Below are 5,210 nucleotides of genomic sequence, written 5' to 3' on the forward strand. Positions count from 1 at the left end.
TTAAAATGTAAAAATGGAATACATAGTAGAAAAACATACAATTTGTACCATAAGCACCACCTTACTCAGATGTATTTTTGTTTAAGGAGAAAGCCTTAGACTTCTAGGTTCAGGAGAATGTGGGTTTGTATTTTGCAAATTTTTTGGAGTTCCATTATTCTAGAAGTAGTTACATAAATAGTTATGAAATTAAAACATTTTAGACGATTTCTAAATTATCAAAACAACCTCAGGGACACCTGGGTGGCTCAGGTCATGATCCCAGGGTCCTGGGATGGAGCCCCTTGTCGGTCTCCCCTGCTCAGTGGGGAGTCTGCCTCTCCCTCTGCCACCCCCCTACCGCATGTGTGTGTTCTCTTTCTCTCTCAAGTAAATAAAATCTTAAAAAAAAACAAAACTTCGTAATTATATCTACAATTTTTGAACACTAATATTCCAGGCTTTACTTCCTAAGTTTTTATTTCTATTTCTATCATATCTAATAGTTTCTTATTTAATCCTTGTTACAACATTTGAAGGTATCTTGTGTCCCTAAAAAAACCAGAAAACTAAAGAATATAAAAGTTAACATTTTAAATACCACATCAGTAAGCAAGCTACAGCACCAATATTTGTACGTAAATCTGTACATTTAAGCATTTTAAGCAATAGCAACTTTTAAAATTAGATAACTAAAATGAACACATCATTGTATCATAATTTGAGAAGGTTTTGAGTGTTAGAAAACAGAGTGGCATTAGTTACTTATCTGGCGTAGTTATTTCATTGGATAATCATGGCAATTTTCACTTCTAGGCTTGCTCTCTTTGTGGTCTTCTTTAAAAACCTCAGAATTTCCTGTATCATTGAGAGAAAGATAGAAATTTCTTAAATAATAGGCAAACAGTGTCTAATGATTTTTCTCAATTTACATTATGATGCTTATTGTGGATAACTTAGAAGACACACTGAAAAATATAAGGTCAAATTTACCTAATGCCGCATAGCTATAATCCCTGCGTGTACATGTTGCTATCTACGCCTCCAGAAAAGAGCCGGGCTACAGAATCAGGCAACTTTGACAGGGGCTGCAGAACTGCCTTTTATATTTAAAGAATTCTTTCAACAAAAAATGTTTGATAACATTCGCATCGTAGTGAACTACACTGAATATCTCGTAGTTTGTCATCTCCAAGTGTTCTCCAGGGGCTTGTCCATATCCCTGGGCAGAGGAGGAGGCACAGGCTCATTCGGAATTTGCACTTGGATACAGCAAGTCCGATGAGTCCAGCCAGGCCCGTCCCATCCTGGGTCATGCCTCCAGCAATGGCCATGCCCAGTTGTCCATCTTTCTTCATGGCCTTGTCAATGAGCCATTCTAGCTCCTTGGCCTGGAGCTGTGTCTGCAGCTGTGTTCTGGAACTGTATCTGCAGCAGCCCCCGCACATACTTGAGTGACTTCTATTCTTTGAGCAGGTAGTTCCCCAGAGTCAGGTAGAAGACCTAATCCCGCTGTTCCTCTAGTGCAGTGCCTTCGTGGATGTCCTTGTACTTACTTCGCACCAGGCACACTCAGACTGCATGCTCTTGGACATGGAGCCTGCTGCCTTCTCAGACTGAAATGTCTTCTCAAACTTCAGCAGGCCATCCACAGACACCAGCTTGTTCAGCACAGCCTCCATGGCCACTGTCCCACAATTCTCACACCTCGGTTGCTACCATGCTGCCGTCTCCATGACTCAAGAGTTTTCAATCTGGGGATGTCAGCTGAGTCAGAATTCAACCCAACAACATATGTATTTACTGCAAAATATAACAGGCATTTTTCTAATATGTTAGTAGAATTATTGTCTCCAACATCTGTTAAATAGTAATGCTTGAATTTTGGAGAATGTTTAGTTTGTTTAGATGCAGTGGTTCTCAAGCAAGGATGGCATCACTCTCTTAAAGGGCATTTGTGAAAGAATGGAAACATTTTTGTTCTATTCTTGCAAGTATATGTAATAAAATTTTGAGGACAGGGTCAGGAACAGTAATCGTTTTATAATAAGAGGGGCATTCCTATATAAAGAATAACATCTCACACAAAATGCCAAAAACTTTCCTATGAGAAACAGTAATATGCAGTGTACATTTTTTTTTATTTAGAAGTGCTGTGTCAAGCAAATGACAGGAGTTAGAATAAAATATGAAACATCTCCATGGAGCTATAATACACGAGGAACTGTCAAGAAGAGATAACAGGGAAAAATTGCAAGTTCTAAGTAGAGACAGTATGATGTGGAACTGCCTGGAAAGTGAACTGAAAGAAAGTTGAAGATCAAGGACTTGTTTTAAAATGCAACTTTTTTTTCTGTAATGAGGGAAAGTCAAATGACTCTGTAAACTATAATACTTAACACATAGTAACCCCTTAATAGTTGTGCACTAATGATGATAATGGTTATGGCTGGAATTGGAGATACATTTTAAAATCCACAAGGAAATGTGAAGTAATATAGTCTGCCTTTAAATGTTATATGAAAAGGCTTCTTGGACCTTTTTACAATAGGATTGTGCCTTGAAAAGTCTTTGTTTAAGGAGTTGATGCATCCCTTGGGTTAATGGAATTTATCTAACTATTGAGATTGCGTGAAAAGAAAGTAGCCTTGCTTTATTGTACCTAAACCAAGAGGATTATTACTAGCTTTAACAACAACTGTGGAGAATAAGTAGAGCAGGAATACCAATGTAATTAATCAAGGACTTTTGGTTGGTTGATTATCTTAGAGTATTTTTCCCCCATACTTATTCCTTATCTGCTCCTACTGCATAGTCCCTCATGGGTTTCCATTTATCCCATCTCCCAGAGCACATCCTGATAAAGATCTTAAAAACGAATCTCAGCTTGTTGGAAACATGATCTGTTTTCCAAACTTCGTGAAGCTTTTTATTAGGAACAGCTTTAAAGCTTTGTAGAACTGGATACGGACATTCTGTAAGCCAGTGTTCCTCAGCCACCAAACTTGTTTTAGGACTGCTGTACTATGCTTGCTTTCCCAAATACTGGATAGCATGTCAGGGCTGACCAGGTCCAAAGACTTACATCTTAGAAAACAGTAGAAAATGATAATATTCTTTATAATCTTGAAGATGGAGAAATATATGCATAATCCTTTGGGTTTTTTCTCTATTATAATCAAGCTAGGGAATGTTCAACCAGCCAAGGAAGTGCAGATACAAAAGGTTATATGTAACATATGTCTTTACTTTAACATACCCAGAAACCATTCATTTATCTACGGGGCTGGCACTCCACAGAAGATAGATTTACTACTGATAAAATTTAAGAGGGGTAATAAATAAAATCCCTTTTTGAGAAAAAACAGGTTTTAACTGCTCCTGTTTGAGTATTAAGGAAGAAATGTTTTTAAAATCAACATTGATTTTTCTGGGCAAAATCAGAGCATTGGTCTTTTAATTGAAGGACTTGACTTAAACTTTGGGGTTGAACAATTATTTTTTTTAATCTTGAGCCCTAAAAACAGCATAATCTTTGTTTAAAGTAAATGATATATCATAAAATTAATGGCTTTTCTATTGGGAAATCCTTCCTGTGTCTCTCTGATATAGTAGTGGTCACAAGTAGAGTTGCGGGCTAAGGACAAGCACATAATTCCAAAATTCTCCTACCATTTCTTCCCTAATTTTAGATTAAAATATTCTATATAGGAACAGAATCTCAAGCACTTGTTCTAACACTACCTATTTTTGCCTGGCACAAAACATACAGCAGAATGTTCTATATAGAACATTACTTATTTAAAAAGACATATTCATGGATAATATCAAATTAAACTAGAGAGGCCTATCTGGACTTGTATTTTCTAAGCCCACACATTTGATCCACAGTAGTGAAAATCCAGTCTCAATATAGTTACAAACCATTGCAATAAAAATGCAAGATCAAATTTATAAAAGCACTAAAAATTTAAGCCATCCCCTTGGTGATGCAGTACATGCTAGTTTACACAGGAAATGCCACTCAATTATTTCTCAATGTTTTATTTTTTTCCAGGTTCATTATTAAGCATTCATCTATCTTCACCTTCTGAGTTTAAAGCAGAGTGAAACAAAAACAGGTATCAATAGAATTAAGAGTTTTAGTATTGATATATTAATAAATGAAGATCCAGAACTTGGCTTACTTAAACGTGTGGCCACAATGTGCTTCCTAATAATTCAACCCAAATACACACGATCACTCAAAACTTCAGGCCTGTTATTTGCAAGGAGCAGAGTATGCCACTGTTCGTTTATGTTGTGATGCAAAAGCACACTTGATCACCTTTCTGTGGTAATGTGAAGAATATAAAGTGCCCACCATGAACATCTATGTGGAAAAGACGTGTTAAGGTTATAAAGGAGACCTTAATCATGAAGTATTGAAAATGCTATATTGGGCTACAGAAAGATGTCTTAATTCACATAAATAATATTGTCAGGGCACCGTTATGTACCAGCTGCTGTTTTGTTTGGGTTTTTTCTATTCTTGAGATCTAGCCATAAACTGGGCAAAAATCCTTACACATTCAGTTTATATTCTAGTGACAAAAAGGTATATATTGCATACGTAAAATAGAAAGCTCGTGTATGACAAGCGTCAAGGAGAAAAACATGAAGTTTTGTATGATGTTATGTGATATCTGCAAGGAGCGGCTGAAATTATTGCCATCATGGCCATGGAAGCTTTCACTGAGAAAATGATCTTTGAGTGTAAGCATTTAAGAGAGTGGTGGAATAAGCCCTATTGATACCTGGGAATAGCAAGTGTGAAGGCTCTGGAGAAGCAGCTTGCAGGTTGCCAGAAATCGGGAGGAGGCAAGTGTAGAAGGATAAAGTGTTAGGAAATATGTCCAAAAGCAATAGAACTAATTCATGCAGTGTCTTAGAGGACAACAGAAGAACTGGATTTTCTCTGGACGAGAAAGGAAATAACTAAATTGTAAGCAGGGAAATAACATGACCTAACTTACATTTTAATAGAATGAATTCAACTGCTATGTTGATAATAGACCAAAGAAGAATAAAGATGGAATCCAGAGACAATTAGGAGCCACCAAAAAAACTATGAGAGACATATTGGTGTCTTGAAACGGAGTGGTAGCAACAGAAATGTTGGAAAGTAGATATATTCTTTATGTAAGTCCAACAGCATTAACTGGAGGATATTTTTGAGAAAAAAGGGAAGA

The 5,210-nt window shown here is 36.7% G+C and overlaps 1 pseudogene; it reads right to left on the reverse strand.

Moving 5' to 3' along the window:
- Positions 1 to 1,088: 1,088 nt before the first annotated feature.
- LOC103672821 lies at positions 1,089 to 1,661 on the reverse strand (annotated as a pseudogene).
- Positions 1,662 to 5,210: the final 3,549 nt, after the last annotated feature.

The sequence above is a fragment of the Ursus maritimus genome, unplaced genomic scaffold (genome assembly GCF_017311325.1).
Source record: "Ursus maritimus isolate PB19 unplaced genomic scaffold, ASM1731132v1 scaffold_8, whole genome shotgun sequence".
In the NCBI taxonomy this organism is placed as follows: domain Eukaryota; kingdom Metazoa; phylum Chordata; class Mammalia; order Carnivora; family Ursidae; genus Ursus; species Ursus maritimus.